The 21,813-nt window shown below is 46.8% G+C and overlaps 1 non-coding gene across 2 annotated transcripts; it reads left to right on the top strand.

Annotated features, from left to right (window-relative positions):
- The first annotated feature begins 1,712 nt into the window (after positions 1-1,712).
- On the top strand, positions 1,713-16,095 carry LOC743024 (uncharacterized). 2 transcript variants are annotated; one of them, XR_010146761.1, is made up of 9 exons: positions 1,713-2,476; positions 2,603-2,754; positions 9,779-9,926; positions 10,873-11,096; positions 12,099-12,310; positions 13,071-13,783; positions 14,242-14,352; positions 14,552-14,620; positions 15,785-16,095. It is a non-coding gene; the product is annotated as an uncharacterized LOC743024 (transcript). The 2 variants fall into 2 exon arrangements; XR_010146760.1 differs by lacking the exons at positions 1,713-2,476; positions 2,603-2,754 and having other exon boundaries at positions 7,450-9,926.
- The last annotated feature ends 5,718 nt before the right edge of the window (positions 16,096-21,813 follow it).

Genomic DNA, 21,813 nt, shown 5'->3' with positions numbered 1-21,813 from the left:
GATTGCAGAGATAGAATGATTACATTGTTATTAAATTTTTTTAACACAAGTAAGTGTCACCATTTTATGGCATGAAATAAAAGGTTATGACTGTTATTGATGTTGATGTTGACGACCTGATCACCTGGCTGAAGGAGTGTTTGTCAGGTTTCTCCATTGTAAAGTTACTCTTTTCCCCCATTTCATACTGTGCTCTTTGGAAGGAAATCACTATGCACGGCCCACACTAAAGGAATGGGGAGTTGTAGTGTACTTTCTTGGGAGTGGTCTACATAATTAATTGAAATTCTTCTGCAAGGGACACTTGTCCCTTTCGCTTTATTAGTTCGATCATTTATGTTTATCAGTGTGGACACATGAATATTTTATACTTTGGGTTACAATTTAATACTGCTTTATTTTGTTGCTCAAATTATCCCAGCTTTGACCATTGGGAACTCTTTCAGTTATCTCCTGTTACCCCCTTTGACATACCCCCATCGATGTGGGTTTTGTGTTTTGTTTTTGAGCGCCTGCTTATTTTTCTCCTGTATTTTTAATAACCCCAATCCCTATTGAAGCTGGCGCTAGGAAAACTAACAATACTCCCTTTCCCAGGTCATCCGATTCCTATGCTGATGGAGGAAATGTGCCTCCATCAGCATACTTAACAGTAACATGTTACTTAACCATGGATCTGGTAAAGATTATGTGAAATTTTCCTAAATGCAAATACAATCTAAAATTGTAATGTCTTACAATTAAAAAATAGATTATTTTCCATATATTTATAGAAATATAAATGATCAATCAACTATTTCATTGACAATTTTAAATCTAGTTTTATCTTGAGGAGAATAAAGTTTTTTATATCTTTAGTATTTTAGTTGAAGATCCAAAGACATTTTATGTTAAAACTTTAGGTTTTATATTGTTTTGTGTTTTAAAACATAAAATCTAAAATCTGGTAATATCCATGAGGTGCAGATAGAGTAATAGCACAAATTCTGTGTTCATGAAAATTCATTTTAGGATAACATAATTAAAAGGACTCAGGATTTGAATGATATTAGATTAGACAGAAAAAAGTTCACTTGCGTGTAAGACATAAGTAATAAAAACCAAAGGTAGCTAACTTTTTTAGGCTTCTTCTTTCTTTAACGAGTATGCATATGAAATAAAATTTCCATGTCCATGTCCATTTTTCCATGGTACATAGGGCTTCTATAATTTCGTCTATTTCATCCTGCAGTTATTTTCACGGGTTTCTGTGTCCACCACTATCTGGAATCTCTGAGATGGTGAAAATGAAATCTTATTCTTCTTTATATTTCAAACAATTCCTAGCACATTATCAAAAATACCTGATAAAATTTATTGTGTCTGTAATACTGGTAAGCATGTAAAAGGGTGGTAAATATATAGGCTTTAAGTTTAGATAGATCTAAATATTATTAAAATTACCAAATTATTGTTTTTAAAAAGTATTAGTTTCCTAGGACAAATAGAGATTTTTAGATAAGGCTGGATTTGTAATACTTTAAGCAACAGGTCACAGTGCTTAAGTATTTAATGCCGATTTGGCAAGCAGCTGATGTTTTACATAATGCTGTCGGGTATTTTATATTTGCGTGTATTTTCTGATGCACTGGATCCAGCACTTCATGTCATGTCATATATCTGTTTATAATATATACAAATGTATTTTCGTATATATTTGATGTTTGATGGCTTTGAAACTTTAATCTTGAAATACATTTTAAATTTTTATTAAAACTATTTAAATAATTACTGTAAGGAAAGAGCTCTTATTAGTTGAAAGAAAATGTAGATTCATGTTTCCTTGGAGACTAGTCTAGTTTCCAAGGATAGACGGCAGTGGGGAGTTGGGTATCTAGATGGAATTTCTGTTGGTTTGGATTCCAGCTCTGCTGCTTACCAGCTTTGTGACCTCAGGCAAACAACTTAACCTCTCCAAGCCTCAATTTCCGCATCTATATAATGGTGATATTTATAAGTTTCACCTTATAGGGCCATGGTGGGGATTCCATGAAATAGTGTATGTGAAGAGCTTAGCACAGTGCCTGGCACATACTCAATGCTCTATGCGTGTCAGCTAGTACTTATTGATGCTAATAAACATGTTATGTCCCGAAGCACGGGCGGGATCTTGCCTGACGTCCTTCTCTCTGCGTCCTGGTCAGTCTTCACATGGTGGGCATCCTTTATTTCCGGTCACACACGGGTGGTACACAGAGCATGCTGTTTCTTTCCTGCCAGAAGGTTCCTGCTGCAGCTCTCCTGCTAGTTTAGCTTAGCCTTCTGGTTTGAGGGATGAGTCCCATGTACCATCACTTCCCAGGACCAACAGGACCTTTCAGGAAAGCTATCCCTGCTTACACAGAGAATTGCCCTTGCCTAACACTGAAGCCTGGCAGAGTAACATGAAGTAACCACAGCAATTCTAAAATTAGAATTAGCATGCCTAGAATAACAGGTATAAGCTTCTCTTGTACTTTATTACTTGCTTCATTTCTGCTCAGCCTAATTTTCACTTGATGTGTAGATTTATTTTTTGTTCACCCATCCAGAAAATGTTGACTGAGGAATTACTCTGTGTTAGGTGCTGTTGTAGGAGCAAGGGATACAATGATGATCAAGGCAGATGCAGCCCTTACCTTCAGGTTGTGGAGTCCGGATACAGACTGGAGGCAGGCAGCTGTAAGATGTGTGACAAATGCTGCGCTGGATCAGCCCATGGTATTAGGAGAGCAGGTAAGGAAGGGTGGGGACGGGAGCGGACAACCTGGAGGAAGAGGCACCTAAGCAGAGTCTGGAAGGCTGAGGAGGAGTCAGCAAGTAAAAGAGAGGGGAATCATGGCATGCCATCTTAACTGTAGGGCACGGCTAGCTGGCTGACTTAGCTGCTGTAACACCGGATTTTTGCAAGACTCCCTGAGTATTTCTCGTGGACTTGCGAACAAATCTGAGCAAGAAAACCACGTAATTTCTTTTATGCCCTGCCCAAGAAAGCCACCTGGAGGGGCAAGGGGACCTTAGCAGAAAGAAGCTGGAGGTGGGGGGAGAGCAGGGTGATATTACTCTCCATATGGTGGGGGGTGGACACCTCCCTGTCATATGTCTCGTAATATCCAGCGGGGGAGAGGGGGTTGACTTTCCCCTACGTTATTGGTAATATCACCCCCCTCTCTCCCGCTAAATATTAAGTACAATATCACAGGTGGGGTGTACACCCCCGGCGATGTTTGAAGTAATATCAACTTCTCCCCCTCTGGATGTTAGAAACAATATCACGGGGGTGTACACCCCCCTGCGATCCTGGGAGTAACATCATCCTCTTTCCCCCGGATATTAGGAACAATATCACGGGGAGGGGGGTGCACACCCCCTGCGATATTGAAAGTCATATCATCTTCTTTCTCCCCGGATATTAGGAACAATATCACAGAAGGTGTTTACAACTTTTGCAATGTTGGGAGTAATATCATCCTCTCTCACCCTAGATATTCAGAACAACATCACATGGGAATTGTACCCTTCTGTTTATTGAGAGTAATATCATCCTCTCCCTTTCTGTATATTAGAAACAATATCACAGAGGGCTGTGTACACCCCCAGGAATGTTTTGAGTAATATTATCCTCTCTCTGCCTGGATATTTGGAACAATATGACAGGAGTTGTGTACACCCACTGTGATATTCGGTTTAATATCAACTTCTATCCCCTGGATATTGGGAGTAATATCTATCTTTAGCCCCTGGATACTAGGGACAATATCACAGGAGGGGTGTATACACACGGCGCTGTTGGGAGTAATATCATTTTCTCCACCCCTTGATATTAGGTACAATATAACAGTGGGGACGTGTACCCCCTGGGATATTGGGAGTAATATTAATCTCTTCCCCTGTGGATGTTAGGAACAATATCACAGGGGAAGTGTATAACCCCTGCGATATTGTGAGTAATATCATCCTCTCCCAAAATGGAGATTAGGAACAATATCACAGGAAAGGTGTACACCTCTTCTGATATTTGTGGTAATATCATCTCCTCCCCTCACTGATACTAGGAACGATATCACAAGATGTGTACAGCCCCTGCGATATTGGAAGTAATATTATTCTCTCTTCCCCTGGATATTAGAAATAATATCACAGGCGGAGTGTACAGCCAACCCCCTGCGATATTGGGGGTAATATCATCCTCTTTTAACCTGGATATTAGGAACAATATCACAGGGGGCTTGGACACTTCTTTCGATACTGGGAGTAACATCATCCTCTCCACAAGTAAATAGTAGGAAAAATATCAAAGAAGGTGTGTACACCGCTTGTGATATTGGGAGTAATATCATCCTACCTCACCTGGATATTAGAAAAAATATCGGGGGGCGTTTACACCACCTGCGATATTGGGAGTAATATAATTTTCTACCCCAGTGGATATTTAGAACAATATCACAGGGGCAGTGTACACCCTCTGAGATATTGTGAGTAATATCGTTCTCACCCCGCCGCCCCCACCCCAGATAGTAGGAACAATATAACAGGCAGATTATACACATGCCGCAACATTGAAAGTAATATCATCCTTTTCCCCCTGGATATTAGGAACAATATCTTATGGGGGGTTTACAGCCCATTCCATTTTGGGAGTAATATCAACTTCTTCATTGCTGGAAATAAGAAACAATATAGCAGTTCTGGTGTACACACCCTGTGATATGGGCAGTAATATCATAGACTCTCCCCCGGCATATTAGGAACAATATCAGAAAGGGGTGTATACCCACAGTGATTTTGGGATTAATATCATACTCTCCCCCCTGGATATTAGGAACCATATCAAAGGAGTGTCTGCCCCTTGCAATAGTGACAGTAATATCATCCTCTCCCTCCCTGGATATTAAGAACAATAAAACAGAATTGGTGTACACCCACGACGATCATGGGAGTAATGTCATCCTCTAACCCCTGGATATGAAAAACAATATCACAGAGGAGGTGTACACCCCTCGCGATATGGCCAGTAATATCATCGTCTCCTCCACTGCGTATTAGGAACAATATCAAAGGGGTGTGTACACCTCCTGCGCTATTGGGAGTAATGTCATTCTCTTTTCCCCTGAATATGAGGAATAATATCACTGATGGGGTGTACAACTCCTACGATATAGGCAGTAATATCATCCTCTCCCAACCTGGATATTAGGAACAAAATAACAGGACATGTACACCCCCTGCGATACTGGGAATAATATCATCCTCTCTCCCACTTAATATTAGAAACCATATCCCAGGAAGAGTGTAAACCCTCTGAGATATTGAGAGTAATATCATCCACTCCCTACCTAAATATTAAAAACAATGTCACGGGAGGGGTGTACACCCCTACAATATTGGGAGTAATATCATCCTCTCCCTCCCTAGATATTAGAAACAATATAAAAGGGGTCGCGTACACCCCCTGTGATATTGGGAGTAATATCATTCTAATCCCCCCTGGATATTAGGAAGAATATTATACAGGGGATGTACACCCCTTGACATATTGTGAGTCATATCATTTCTCTTCCCTTGGACATTAGGGACAATATCACGGGGGGGGGGGTGTCCCCTGTTATGTTGAAATTATTACCATCCTCTCCCAAACTGAATATTAAAAACAACGTCACGGGGCTGCTGTGACCCCAGTAATATGGACAGTGCTATCATTGTCTCCCTCCCTAAATATTAAGAACAGTATCACAAGAGGGGTGTACACCCCCTGCGATATGGCCAGTAATATCATCGTCTCTACCTTTGGATACTAGGAACAACATCACAGAGGGTGTGTACACCCCCTGCGATATTGGGCATAATGTTAGCCTCTCTTCCCCTGGATATAAGGAACAATATCCCTGGTCGGGGGAGGTGGAGTACATTAAGAACAATATCTGAAGGAGGTGGGTGTACACCCCCTGAGATATTGGGTGTAGTATCATCCTCTCTTTCCTAGGATATTAAGAACAATATCACAGGAGGGGTGTACAGCCCCTGCGATATTGGGAGTAATATCCCCTCCCCCTCTCTATATAAGGAACAATATCCTGGGGTGGGTGTACATCCCCTGCGATATTGGGCGTAATGTCATCATCTCCCAACGTGGATATTGGGAATAATGTCCCAGGGGGGTGTACACCTTCTTCGATATTGGGAGTAGTATCATCCTCTCCCCTCGGGATTATAGGCAAAATATGGAAGGGGTTTTACAGCTCATGCGATATGGGCAGTAATATCATCCTCTCTCCACCTAGATATTAGGAACTATATCACAGGCGGCTGTACACTTGTTACGATATTGGGAATAATATCATCCTCTCCCATCATGGATATTAAGAACAATATTACCAAAGAGGTGTACACCCCCTGTGATATTGACAGTAATATTTGGCTCTCCCCTTCGGGTTATTAGGAACAATGTCGCAGGAGGTGTGCACAACCCCTGCGATATTGGGAGTCATATCATCTTCTCCCCCTGAATATAAGAAACAATATCACAGTGGGTGCGTACAGCCGCTGCGACGTTGCCACCAGTATCATCCTCTCCCTCCCAGGATATAAGGAACAATGTCACAAGGGGGCGCACACCCCCTGCGATATTGGGGGTAATATCTTCCTCTGCCCCGCTGGCTATTAGGAACAATGTCACAGAAGGGGTGTCCACTCCCTGCTATATTGGGAGTGAGATCTTCCTCTCCATCCCTGAATATTAGGAACAATATCCCTAGGGAGTGTACACCTCCTGCAATAGTGAGACTAAGATCATCCTCTCGCCCCCTGGATATTAGGATCAATATCATAGGGGTGGTGTACACCCCCTGCGAAATTGGAAGAAATACCCTCTCCACCTTTGGACGTTAGGGACAGTATCACGGGGGAGGTCTACGCCCCCTGCGATATTGGGAGTCATATCATCCGCTCCCACCTAGGACATTAGGAACAAGATGACTGAACGGAGGTACACCCGCAGCGATATTTTCAATAATGTCATTCTCTATGCCCTGGCAATTAGGAGAAACATCATAGAGGGGTGTACACTTTCAGCGACATCGGGAGTAATATCCTCTCCCCCACAGATATCGGGAACAGTTATATTAATTATTAATATTAATAAATATATTAATAGTAATCATCGATATTAATTGCAATAGAGACAGTAAAAGTTAATACGGATTAAAAATATTAACAATTACTATTAATAATATCACTATTAATAAAGTAATGATATTAATCAATGTTACATAAATCAGTCATAAGTGATGTTGGTAATAAAACAATAATATTAAGATTAATAACTAATATGGAAAAATGACATTAATACAGATAATTTTAATCATGCATAATCGTACATTTAAAATAATTAATGATTAATAACGTTATACTATTAATATTACCATTGATAATTATTAAGACTGATGTTTAACAATATTATTAAGATTGATGCTTAATAATTAATCGTATTATTTCTCCTAATACCGCAGGGGGTGTACACCTACCCGTGATATTGTTCCTAATATCCAGGGATGGAGAGCATGATACTAGTTTTAATATCTCAGTAGGTGTACACTCACCCTGTGACACTGATCCTAATATCCAGGGAGTAGAGTATGACATGACTCCCAACATAGCAGTGAATGTACAGCCACCCGGTGATATTGCTCCTCATATTCACGGAAGAAGCGTAGGATATTACTTCCAAAATCGCAGGGAGTGTACACCTCTTCTGTGATATTGTTCCTGGTATCCCGAGGGGGAGAGGATGATGATAATTCCAGTATCGCAGGCTGTGATCACCCACCCTGTGATATTGTTATTAACATCCTGAAAGGGAGAGGATGATATTACTCCCCGTAATAGATAGATATTACTCCCCATAACAGAGCAGGAGGTTTACACCCACCCTGTGATATTGTTCCTAATATTCAGAGGCCGAGAGGTCGATATTACTCCCAATATGGCAGGAAGTGTACACCCCCGTGTGAGATGGTCCTTAATAATATTCCAAGGTGGAGGGGGAGATATTACTCCCAATATCGCAGAAAGTGTACACCCCCCCAGGGATATTGTTCTCATGATCCTGGAGGGAAGAGGATGATGTCACTTTAAATATCACAGAAGGTGTGCACGCCCCCACTGATATCGGTTCTAATTTCCACGTGGGAGAGGAGGATGTGACGCCCAATCACACCTGCAGTAGAAACACAGCTATGATACTGTTCTTAATATTCAGAGAGGAGGACGATGATATTACTCCCAAAACAGACGGCTGTACACCGTCTGCACACCGAGGGTGTACCCCCATCTGTGAAATAGTTTATAATTTCCAGAGGGGGAGATGATAACACTCCGAATACCGTAAACAGGCTGTGAGTCCACCGCGGATCCTAAAAACCAGGGAGGGAAGAGGGGCTGGCACTTACTCCCCGCATCGCGTGGGGTGTCTCACCCCCTTGCGATGGGGGTCCTAAGAGCCAGTGGGGGATGAGGGGCTGGCTCTCAGTCACTGCCTCGCGGGTGGTCCTTCCCCCCGCTGCGATGGGGGTCCTAAGAGCAAGGGGGGGAAGTAGGGCTGGCTCTCTGTCCCCGCCTCGCCGGAGGTACCTCGCACCCTTGCGATGGGGGCCCTAACAGCCAGGGGGGGAAGAGGGGCTGCCTCTTACACCCCGCATCAAGGGGGGTCCTGGCGATGGGGGTCCTAAGAGCCACGGGGGAAGAGGGGCTGCCTCTCAGTCCCCGCCTCGCGGGGGGTGCCTCCTCCCCCTGCGATGGGGGACCTAAGAGCCAGTGGGGGAAAGGAGCTGGCTGTCAGTCCGTGTCTCGCAGGGGTGCCTCCCCCCTCCGGGATGGGGGTCCTAAGAGCCAGTGGGGGATGAGGGGCTGGCTCTCAATACCAGCCTCGCGGGGGTGCCTCACCCCCAGGCGATGGGGATCCTAAGAGCCAGGGGGGTAAGAGGGGCAGGCTCTCATTCCCCGCCTTGCGGGGGGTGGCTACCTCCCCTGCGATGGGGGTCCTTAGAGCCAGGAGGGGAAGAGGGGCTGGTTCTCAGTCCCCGCCTCGCGGGGGATTCCTCCCCGTGCCGCAATGGGGGTCCTAATAGCCAGGTGGGGAAGAGGGGCTGGCTCTCAGTCCCTGCCTCGCGGGTGGTCCTTCCCCCCGCTGCGATGGGGGTCCTAAGAGCAAGGGGGGAAGTGGGGCTGGCTCTCTGTCCCCGCCTCGCCGGGGGTGCCTTGCACCCTTGCGATGGGGGTCCTAAGAGCCGGGGGGGGAAGTGAGGCTGGCTCTCAGTCACCACAGCATGAGGGGCCTTTCTATTCTGGTTTTGCCCAACAGTAAGCTTATTTGAATCTGGTTCTAGCAGGGCAGTTGCTGCGAAGGCCCTCAAACAGGGGGGCCATCCTTTAGAAAACCTGTCTAGCTGTTTAGAGAGGTAGGCCACCGGCCTCAGCCAGGGCCCCACAGTTTGGGTTTAAAGTCCAGCTGCCATCTTTTCTCTGACGCATACAGTGGAAAAGGCTTTGTGAGATCCGCTAGCCCCTGGGCTGGGGCTTTCAGAAGTTTTTCCTTTAAGTCATGAAAGACTTGCTGTTGTTGGAATCCCCATTCCAAATGTTCCCGGTCCCCGCCCCCTTTGTGACGTCGTACAAAGGCGTGGCTAATACTGCAAAGTTGGGCTCCGCAGTCTACAAAACCCCACAGCTCCTAGGAATTCTCTCACCAGCCTTCTGCCCTTAGGCTCCAGAAGATTGCAAATGACTTGCTTTCTTTCAGATCCCGGGCTGCTTTCGGACACCTGTCGAATAGTAAATCCCAAGTAAGCTACCTGCGGTCATCGGCAGATCTGAGTTTTCTTCTTGGACACCTAATACCCACAGCCCTCCAGGTCGGTCCTAAGGATCTTAGAATCCTCGATGGGGGTCATAAGCCAGGGGGGGAAGAGGAACTGGCTCTCAGTCCCCGCCTCGCAGGGTGTGCCTCCCCCGTGTGATGGGGATCCTCAGAGTTGGGCGGGGAAGAAGAGCTGGCTCTCAGTCACCGCCGCGCGGGGGGTGCCTCCCCCCCTGCGATGGGGGTCCTAAGAGAAATGGAGGGAAGAGGGGCTGGCTCTCAGTCCCCGCCACGAGGGGGTGCCTCCCCCCCTGCGATGGGGGTCCCAAGAGCCAGGGGGGGAAGAGCGGCTGGCTCTAAGTCCGCGCCTCGCCAGGGGTGCATCCCCCCACTGCGATGGGGGTCCTAAGAGCCAGGGGAGGAAGAAGGGCTGACTCTCAGTCCCCGCCTCGTGGGGGGTGCCTTGCTACCCTGCGATGGGGGTCCTAAGAGCCAGGCAGGGAAGAGGGGTTGGCTCCCAGTCCCCGCCGCGCGGGGGGTGCCTCCCCCCCACAGCGATGGGGGTCCTAAGAGCCAGGCAGGGAAGAGGGGTTGGCTCCCAGTCCCCGCCGCGCGGGGGGTGCCTCCCCACCACTGTGATGGGGGTCCTAAGAGCCATGGGGGGAAGAGGGGCTGGCTCTCAGTCCCCGCCGCGCGGGGTGTGCCTCCCCCCCTCGCGATCCGGATCCTAAGAGCCAGGGGGGGGAACAGGGGCTGGCTCAGTCCCCGCCTCGCGGGGGGTGGCTCGCTCCGCTGAGATGGGCATCCTAAGAGCCAGGGGAGGAAGAGGGGGAGAGGATGATAATTTCAGCATCGCAGGCTGTGTTCACCCAGCCTGTTAAATTGTTATTAGTATCCTGAAAGGGAGAGGATGATATTACTCCCCATAACAGACAGATATGACTCCCCATCGTAGAGCACGAGGTGTACACCCGCCCTGTGATTTTCTTCCTCATATTCAGAGACCGAGAGGTTGATGTCACTCCCAATATCGGAGGAAGTATACACCCCCATGTGAGATGTTCCTTAATGATATTCCACGGCGGAGGGGGTGATATGACTACATACATGGCAGAAAGTGGAAACCCCCCAGGGATATTATTCCCACGATCCTGGAGGGAAGAAGATGATGTTACTTTCAATATGACAGAAGGTGGATGAAGTGGTGGACTGCCCCTCCACACCTGTGAGTATTTCTAGTTGGGTGGGATGAGAGACTGAGAAAAGAAATAAGACACAGAGACAAAGTGTAAAGATAACAACAGTGGGTCCAGGGGACCGGCGCTCAGCACACCAAGAACCTGCACCGGCACCAGCCTCTGAGTTCCCTCAGTTTTTATTGATTATGATTTTCATTATTTTAGCAGAAAGGAATGTAGTAGGAGAGCAGGGTGATGATAAGGAGAGAGTCAGCAGAAGACATGTGAGCAAAAGAAACCATGTCATAATTAGGTTCAAGGGAAGGTACTATGACTGGACGTGCACGTAAGCCAGATTTGTTTCTCTCCACCCAAACATCTCAGTGGAGTAAAGAAGAACAAGGCAGTGTTACTGCAAACATGTCTCGCCTCCCGCCACAGGGCGGCTTTTCTCCTATCTCAGAGTTGAACGATTGTACAATCGGATTTTACACCGAGACATTCAGTTCCCAGGGTCAAGCAGGAGATAGTGGCCTTCCTCCATCTCAGCTGCAAGAGGCTTTCCTCTTTTACTAATCCACCTCAGCACAGACCCATTACGGGTGTCGGGCTGGGGGACAGTCAGGTCTTTCTCATCCCATGAGGCTATATTTCAGACTATCACATGGGGAGAAAGCTTGGACAATACCCTGCTTTCAAGGGCAGAGGTCCCTGCGGCTTTCCACAGTGCATTGTGTCCCCGGTTTATTGAGACTAGAGAATGGCGATGACTTTTACCAAGTATACTGCTGGTAAACATTTTGTTAACAAGGCACGTCCTGCACAGCCCTACATCCCTTAAACTTTGATTTTATACAACACATGTTTTTGTGAGCTCCAGGTTGGGTCAAAGTGGCTGGGGCCAAGCGGCTAGGGCAAAGCTACAAATTAACAACATCTCAGCCAAGCAATTGTTTAAAGGACAGGTCTTTTTGAAAATGGAGTCTCTTATGTCTTTCCTTTCTACATGGACAGAGTGACAGTCTGATCTCTCTTTCTTTTCCCTACAGGTGGACACGCCCCCACTGATATTCCTTGTAATTGCAACGTGGGAGAGGAGGATATGACACGCGATATCCAGGGAGCAGAAACACCCCTGTGATACTGTTCTTCATATTCAGGGAGGAAGAGGATGATATTACTCCCAATACAGACGGGTGTACACCCGTCTGTGAAAGAGTTCGTAATCTCCAGAGGGGGAGGTGATATTACTCACAATATGGTAAAGAGGCTGTGAGTCCACGGAGGATCCTCAGAGCCAGCGAGGGAAGAGGGGCTGGCTCTGAGACCCCGCCTCGCTGGGGGTGCCTCCCCCCACTGCGATGGGGGTCTTAAGAGACAGTGGGGGAAGAGGGGCTGGCTCTCTGTACCCGCCTCGTTGGGGGTGCCTCCCCCCCTGTGATGGGGGTCCTAAGAGCCAGGAGCAGAAGAGGGGCTGGCTCTCTGTACCCGCCTCGTGGGGGGTGCCTCCTCCCCCTGCGACGGGGGTCCTAAAGGCCAGTGGGGGAAGAGGGGCTGGCTCTGAGACCCCGCCTCGCTGGGAGTGCCTCCCCCCACTGCGATGGGGGTCCTAAGGGCCAGTGGGGGAAGAGGGGCTGGCTCTGAGACCCCGCCTCGCTGGGGGTGCCTCCTCCCCCTGCGATGGGGGTCCTAAGGGCCAGGGGGGGAAGAGGGGCTGGCTCTCAGTCCCCGCCTCGTGGGGGGTGCCTCCGCCCCGCTGCGATGGGGGTCCTAAGAGCCAGGAGCAGAAGAGGGGCTGGCTCTCTGTGCCCACCTCGCGGGGGGTGCCTCCGCCCCCTGTGATGGGGGTCCTAAGAGCCAGAAGGCTTAGAGGGGCTGGCTCTGAGACCACGCCTCGCGAGGTGCCTCCCCTCCTTGCGATCGGGGTCCCAAGAGCCAGGGGGGAAGAGGGGCTGGCTCTCTTTGTGGATGATCCTTTTTCCATTCTCAGGCAGTTTTCTTTTTTCTTTTTTTTTTTTGAGACTGAGTCTTGCTCTGTTGCCCATGCTTTGCTGGATCTCGGGTGACTGCAACCACTGCCTCCCAGGTTCAAGAGATTCTCCTGCCTCAGCCTCCTGAGTAGCTGGGACTAGAGGCGTGTGTCACCACACCCAGCTAATTTTTGTATTTTTAGTAGAGATGGGGTTTCACCATGTTTGCCAGGATGGTCTCTATCTCCTGACCTTGTGATCCACCCACCTCAGCCTCCCAAAGTGCTGGGATTGCAGGTGCGAGCCACCGGGTCCAGCCTCTCAGGCGATTTTCATACCTGCATACTCTGATCACTACTCTGTTAAACAGTCAAGGAGGGTAAGTATTATCTTCAGATTTCCAGAGCTCTGTCTCTGTACAGCCCTCTCCTCCTCAACATTCTGCCCTATGAATTCTAGCCACATTGGCCTTCCCAGACTCAGAGTTCTGTCCTCTCAACTCAGGAAGATCTCTGAGCTCCATCTGCATTCTTTCTTCCTGTGCTGTGGCCTGGAAAGTTTTCTAAGGTGTTTGGGAGGTCAATTGTGGGGCTAGCCTCATTTGTTTCTCATTTCTTGAGGATCACTGCCTTTTGATGCTTGATTCCAGTGATTGATTCCCTTTGTTGGTTGAGGGCCATAGTTTCATATATTTTGTCCAGTATTTTTGTTGTTTTAGGTCAGAAAGTAATTTTGGTCTCTGTTACTCCATCTTGGCCAGAAGGGTAAGACCTAAGCATTTACACATCAAAATACTGCACACATAATTTTAGTTTAAGCTACTTTTTAAAAAATCTCCTTCATTTTCCATTTAGCATTCTATTTAGGGTATTACCTTGGTTTTTTTGAAATTCTGTTATTGGCAGTTTCTATTGCCTATCAATCCCATTTAAAGATAGTGCATAGGGTATTCTAAAATAGCTGTTAAGCAGAGAGAAAATTGGGCCTGATAGGATGAGAATCACAGCTCTAATACCTAGAGTGACCTTATAATGTATTGTCCAAAGGAGATATTTTTGACAGTGAAAGAGGGTGTTGTTAGTAAATGTATCAGGACCATGGCCTAAACCAGGACTATCCCAGGCAGCCTGGGACATATTTGTACCCCATCTCTATTTAATGCCTTTATACAATTCTTTACTTAATTCTACCAGCCTTTATTGAGCCTGCTTTCTTTGTCTAGCTGAGTGCCACGTGCTGACATCACTAAGATCAATACAGCAAACTCTGAAAGATGGAGAGAGAGACAGGAGATGGTCCTTTATAATGCAGTGTGATCTGTGCTGCAATAGAGGTGAGCACAAGGGCCTTACGAAGGCTCAGTGAAGAGCATGCTTGACTGCAGGGGAGGGCACTTAGGTTAGAAAAGATGAGTCGAAGTATGTTCATAGGGAGCATGGGAGGAGAGGTGGTGGGAAAGGTATTTCAGACAGTGTGTGTCAAGGCCAAGAGCCAGGGGAACACAGGTGGGGCTTCTTTTTTTTTCTTCTAAGATGGAAGAGTGTTCTGATCGGCTGGAAAACAACGCACATGGGAAGCTGTACAGAAATGAGTGGGGAAAGGTAATACTTAACAGCAATAGCAGTTAATATTTAGTGCCCACTTACGACATGCTGGACACAGTTCCGGGTACTCTGAACATACTCGCTCATTTAATCTTTACAACAACCCTATGAGGTAGGTACTATTATTATCCCCATTTTCAGGTGAGGAATCTGAGGCACAGAGAGAGTAAGTATGTTGCCCAGGGCCACGCACCAAGTATGTGGTAGGTCCTGGAGTTGAATGCAGAGCCCCTCCACTCTAAACTCCTGAAAGCCAGATGCTACAAGGCGTTGTTATTCCAAGTGGAGGAATGCTAAGGACAGCATCCTGCAGGTGACCAGGAAACCCTGAAGCATTCAAAGCAGGGGAATGGCTTAAAACAAGGTGGTATAAGAAAGTGCTCCCAGAGCAGCATGAAAGTCTGGTATAGTGGAGGTCTCCGCTAGCCACAAGAGGTGGTAAGAGGCTGAGCTGAAGCAGCTGCAGCAGGGATGCAGAGGATACATTCCCCAAACCCTTATGGGCAGAGTCCTTTGGCTTCAGTGACCACGGCCAAGGGTGCAGAGGAGAAGCCCAAGAAGATGCCAGGTGTCTGGCTTATGCCCCTGTGTGAACGTGAAGCCTCTCATTGACATGCAGGTTACAGGAGGAAAAGCAGGTTTATTTGGGAAGGAGGCTTCTAGACCATGACTTCCATTTTAGCCATGTAGTTTTTGAAGTGCTTGTACAAGTTCTAGGTGGAAATGTCCAGGAGGCAGTGGGGAACTCAAAGTAGATCTCAGGAGAGAGGCTTAGGCCAGAGGGCTTGGGGAATCATCAGCATGGGGGTGGGAGGAGAGCTGGTATTTGGATGAGATTGCAGTGGAGCATGAACAGAGTGGAAAAGGTGATGAACCCAGGGACTCCAGTATGCGGTAGCTGGCTGTGAGATTAGGAAGCAATGAAGGAGGCCGAGAAGGATGTGGGGGAGAAGCATCAATAAGGAATAAATGAGTTCCACGTGCTCCAGAGAGGCCAAATAAAGACTGGATTTGGCTCTCGCAGGTCATACATGAAAGAATCTTGGAACCAAAAGGAAAATGGTGGTGGTTTAAAGGGTATATTCAGTTTCTAGGTCTGCTGTCACAAAATACCAGAAACTGGGTGTCTTGTTAAAACAACAGAAATTTTTTCTCTCACAGTTTTGGAAGCTAGAAGTTCAAAATGAGGTGTTGGCAGCACCATGCTCTCTCTGAAGATGCTAGGAAGAATCTGCTCCATGCCTTTCCATTAGCTTCTGGGGTTTCCTGCAAGCCCTGACATTCCTTGGCTTGTAGATGCATCACCCCAGTTTCCGCCCCCATCATCACATGGCCTCCTCTCTGTGTGTGCCTCTGCATTCCCTCTATTCTTCTTCTAAGGACACCGACACCAGTCATAGTGGATTAAGGGTCCACTCCTAACTAATTACATCTGCAACAACCCTATTTCCAAATAAAGTCACATTCTAAGATTCCTAGGGAGAACATGAATTTTTGGGGGTGTGTGGATACTGTTCAACCTGGGACATGGAGTAAATAAATGGCAAGGAAAATTACAGATGACTTTAAGCGAAAGAGGGAGATAGGGTTAAATGTAGGACTTTTTTTTTTTCCAGGACGGGAGAGGTTTAAACATGTTACTACATTGAATAAATGAAATAACCATGAACATGGAGTGGCTAAAGATTCTGAACTAAGTGCAAGTAATTGATAGCGCAAGCTCCCAAGGGGCTGGGGCCTGGAGCGCAGATGGATGGATCCACTGTGGGCAGAACTGGGGCGTGGGAGGGGTGCGCCGATGCAGATGTGTTTGAGTGTGGGGGGCCAGAAGCTGATTGGGGTGAAGCGTGACAGTGCGGCTCCAAGCCCGCTGGAAGTGTTCACCAAGCAACTCAAGAGCAGATGGCAGAACGAGCAGCTGAAATAACAGCTTGTGAAATCAACCCTACTTTGTTGGGAGAGGATTGGTTAAGGATTCTAGCCATGAGAACCAAGAAGAGGAAGATAATCTGTTCATGCCTATTATGGGGCTTTGGGGGAGCAGTTTCAGCCTCAACCTGGAGAATGTTTTAGAAGGCCAGAGAAAGGAACCCTGCAAATCATGTGAGCTGACCCCTCACTTTGAGATGAAGTGTCCATACAGCAGTAACGCCACCCTCTGTAGTGGTTCTAGAGTGTGGCAATCTGGAGGGGTCATTATGGAAAAGGGCTGAAGCATAAGAATGTAGGCCCAATACTGAGATAGAAAGAGGATTCTCTGAGATGTCTTAGGCAGGGTGATGGTGGTGGAGGTGGGTGTAAGAAGCCCTCTGCTGCCTCTGTCCGAGCATGGAATTCAATTGGTCAAGAGCAGAGCCAATCACCATTTAGGCCCCCTTGTTAGCCTTAATTTATTCCTCAGGTATGGAGAATACTCCTCAAGATGCATTCAGAGTGTAAGCTACCTCTTCCTCAGCAGAGGACTGCCCTGCAGGTTTGCAGTTCTGTCATTTGGAAACTCCCTGATGTGTCCCTTGGCTCTTCCCATTCTTTTGCTTCAACACATTTCAAGACCAGGCACCTTAACTGCAGAAACAGCATGAAAAACAAGTAGGTTTCAGGAAAAATTATCCCAAGTGGAGTCTCTACTGTGCTCTGTTTATCAGATGTAAAGCTTAAAACAGTGTAAGAGTTTTTACAGAGTGTATTCATATCACACCAGTTTTGGGTCCATAGACAGGGGCTTTTTCTAGATCAAACCGTTCAATTGTCCTGTTGATCCTGGCCTAAAATCTGAGTGGATAAAAAATATTTTAGGAGAGATGAGATTCTAACCCTCAGTGGCAAAAAGCAGGGCTGAGCCCTAAGCCCACGTTTTTACACATATTTTACAATTGAATGTGTTGCACTACCGCTAGAACACTAGTTCTCAACCAGGGGCGATTTTGCTTTCCAGGGGACATTGGCAATGTCTGGAGACATTTTTTTTTCCATTTTCAAAAATTGTGGCAAAGCACAAACATAAAATTAGCCATTTGAACCATTTTCATGTGTATAGTTCAGTGGCAATAAGCACCTTCACACTGATGTGCAACCATCACCACCATCCATCCATAGAACTCTTTTCATTTTGCAAAACTGTAACTCTGTACCCATTAAACACTAACTCGCCATTTCCCTCTTCTCCCAGCCCCTGACAACCATCATTTGACTTTCTGTCTCCATGATTTTGACTACTCTAGGTACCTCAAATAAGTGGAATCATACTGTTGAGGGATTTTTGATGGTCACAACTTGGGATGGGGTGCTGCTGGTGTCTAGTGGGTAAAGGCTAGGGAGGCCACTTAACATCCTGCAATGCACAGGATGGTCCCCACAAGAAAGCAATAACTAACCCCAAACGTCAATCCTACCAAAATTGAGAAACTCTGAGCTAGAAAAATCCCATGAGTAATCTTACACCATGGAGTATCAGTCAATAGAGACTAGTTACGTTGCAATAAGAAACCACCTCCAAATTTCTGTGGTTTAAAACAACTTATATTTTTGCTCTAACATGGAGCATCCTTAATCAGCAATCCTGGCTGGTGGGAGTTCCATCCTGACCTGGGCTTCTACGATGACTGAAGCAGAACAAGGATCAGTGATAAATTGTGCACTGGCTTTTAAAGCTCCCATTGGAAGTGTCCAGGTCATTTTCGGTCACACTTTCTTGGCCAGATCAAATCACAGGTCCACATCTCACTTCAAAGGGAGGAGGGAAGTGCATTTTTACTCTGAGGAAATACAACCACCACACCTAGCAATTAAAAATAAACCTCATAGTGTTATCACCTGCTTGAAGTGCTGCTATCAGAGCAAGCCTACCAGTAGGAGTGGTGCAGGCTGCAGGTTTTTGGTTTTGTCTTGTTTTGTTTTGTTTTGTTTTTGGAGACTGCACTCCAGCCTTAGTCTGTCATGCAGGCTGGAGTACAGTGGTGTCATCACAGCTTATTGCAGCCTTGACCTCCCCACACAAGCGATCCTCCCACTTCAGCCTCCTGAATAGTTGAGACTACAGGCCCGTGCCACCATGCCCGGTTAATTTTTTTGTATTTTTTTGTAGAGATGGGGTTTCACTATGTTGCCTAGACTGGTCTTGAACTCCTGGATGCAAGTGATCCACTTGCCTCGGCCTCCCAAAGTGCTGGGATTACAGGCGTGAGCCGCCATGCCTGGCCTAGAAGCTCATTCTTATTGGCCAGAAGCTAGAGAGTTATCTAAAGGCTCCAAGCCAGGCCAGACTGGTTTCAAGCCTTAGGGCTAGTGTATTAATGAATGAGGTTCGAGCTCCTATGGCATGGGAACTGAGGGGCACCACAACACTCAGCTTACTCAAGGGACCAATTCTAGCAGCCTTCGAAGGAGTCTGAAAAAGGTAGCCTTGAATTAGTTTCCGGGTGAAAAATATTTGTCCCAATTGAAGCAAGTACTACTAATGACTGCCTCTGCTATGGAAGCAGGGGTTACCTGCTTACCTGTGAGCAATAGGATTTCTTGGGGTTGATTTTGCAGGAACATGTACCTCCATGTGGCCAAACAAGCAGGCTTGCTTAGATTTGCACCACAGGATATTAAAGTGGAAAGGAATCTTAAACATCTAATTGAGGGATGGCAAATTGGGTTCTTTGTAAGGGTCACCTCTGACCCTTTGGTTGTGGCTGCTAGGAGCACTGGGTGGGAAGAATTCTGTAGTTTTTTCCAGAGAGAGACAGCCACGCTTCATTAGAGTGTCTAGTGGGCATGGAAGGGAGGGGGTGAGTTGTTGTGCCTGTAACAGGATTTTGCCATCCCTAGTTCTAATCTAACACTTTGAGAGCTGAGGCTCAGCTCCACGAGTGATTTATAGAGGTCCTTCCTTTATTGCTTTTATGTCACCACATCTAGAATTAGGTCTTCTGCTTCCAAGAAAGTCAGCTGCCTCATTACCATGTAGCATAGTTAGATTCCCCATTTCACCTAGAAAATAAATATTTATTGAGGGCTGGCCAAGTGCGGTGGCTCACGCCTGTAATCCCCGCATTTTGGGAGGCCAAGGTGGATGGATCATTTGAGGTCAGGAGTTCGAGACCAGCCTGGCCAACATGGTGAAACCCTGTTTCTACTAAAAATACAAAAATTAGCCAGAAATCTCTTGAACCCAGGAGACGGAGGTTGCAGCGAGCCAAGATCGCACCACTGCACTCCAGCCTGGGCGGAAGAAAGAGATTCCGTCTCAAAAAATAAAATAAATAAATAAATAAATTCACAAAAATATTTATTGAGGGCCCACTTGGTTTTTAGCACTGAAATAGGAGCCGAACATAGAGCAGTGAATGAATAGGCCAAGTCCCTGCTCTTCTTGGCCTTACATTTTGGGGGAGGAGACAGATTAGTAATTATTAGGAGAATGATTAGTAATTATTAGGAGAAAGCAGGAAATTTCTGCTTTCATGGGTGGGATACCAGAAGGTAAATCATTACGCAAGGATATTTTGGGACAAGTTTCTACAGCATAGATGTATTTTAGGATGATTGGAGCTGTGTGTTGTGAGCACGGGATCTCTGAGGCAGTCAAAGGGCACCAGGAACCTCATCTCTTAAGACGTGCATGCACCGTAGGCTGCCGTTTGTGTCCCTCACTCTGGCCAAGTTCCCTTCGTCATCATGGCCTTTGCACTTGCTGTTCTCTGTCTGGGGAAGAATGCTCTTTCCCTAGAGATCCAAATGGCTCACTCCTTCAGTGTCTTCAAATCTCTGTCAAATATCACCTAAACAGAGAGGCTTTCCCTGGCCTCTAGAGGACAAAATAGCACATTTTCTCACCCACTTACCCTGCTCATCCTTCTTTATAGCACCCCTCACCACCTGCTGTATTATTTGTTTATCGTTCAGCTTTCTCTCTAAAATGGAAGATCTATGAGAACAAGAACCTGTCTGCTCATTGAGGTGTTACTCTAGAAAAATGTCTGGCCCATAGCAGGTGCTTAATCAACAATTTTTGAAGGAAAAGTGGAGGAAAAAAGATAGGAGAAAGCAAACTCATGAAGAAGAGTGCTTGGGTGGGGTGGGAGGAGAAGAGGGCAATGGATCCAGGCCCTACAGGGATTCACTGTTCAAGCAGAAAGTCCAGGGAAAGCCACATGGCCTCCTTCAATCGGATGAGCTGGAGCTGCTGACATCCCCTGCAACCTGGGAGCCAGTGCATGCAATGCTCCAGCTGGGTCTAAGGACAGAAGGAGGCTAATGAACAGCCACCTTCGGAGGAACAGGGTCACTTCAGTCCTCCCTGTTTACTTCCAAGCTGCTGGGAGTCTTATGCACATTTCCTCTTCTCACTTGCCTCTTCACATCCCTAGCTGCCGCAGGAATTTATGGCTTAATTAAAGTGGGAAGCAGGGTTTATACATGTTTATATAAAGTTACATTTTCTTCCACCTCTTTGTTGGAAGAAAACTCAAATGTTAAAATTCTTAGGAGCCCAGGAGTTCGAGACTAGCCTGGGAAACATTGCAACCCCATCTCTACAAAGAATAAAAAAATTAGCTGGGAGTGGTGGTCCCAGCTACTTGGGAGGCTGAGGCAGGAGAATCATTTAAGCCCAGGAGGTTGAGGCTGCAGTGAGCCATGTTAGTGCCATTGCACTCCAGCCTGGATGAGAGAGTGAGATCTTCTTTAAAAATAAAGAAAGAAACACCTAGAAAGGACACTAGAGATAAATCTAGTTCATGCTCCTTGTTTTCTATGGGAGGACACTGAGGTCCAGGGTCACACAACTCACAAATGGCCAGCCTACGGAAACCCTGTAAGAGGCAGAGTGTGAGGAAAAGGCAGGCACTTGTGATAACCCCACTGGTGGGCAGGAGCTAAGCCTCCATAGGTGGGGAAGGGAATTAACCCCGGGACACAGGCTCCAGTCTGGGGGCTTGAGATGCTCAGGGGACACCAGTTAGAACTAAGGCAGTAGGCCAAGGCAGAAGCTGTGCTCCTCTGCCTGGATGTATGAGGGCAGCAGAGGAAGAAGAGTTGGCAAAGCAGCCCAGAAACACATGTAGAGGAGGAGTGAATGTAAGTAGAGCATGCCAGAGATGGCAGATCAAGGCAGGGAGTTAAATTGAAGGAGGAGGCGGCCGCGGCCAAGGGTGCACAGTGATTCAAAGTTACAGTTGGTTATGGGCTGGGGAAACAGCTTC

Source organism: Pan troglodytes, chromosome 8 (genome assembly GCF_028858775.2).
Source record: "Pan troglodytes isolate AG18354 chromosome 8, NHGRI_mPanTro3-v2.0_pri, whole genome shotgun sequence".
In the NCBI taxonomy this organism is placed as follows: domain Eukaryota; kingdom Metazoa; phylum Chordata; class Mammalia; order Primates; family Hominidae; genus Pan; species Pan troglodytes.
This window is presented reverse-complemented; position numbering and strand designations above follow the sequence as displayed.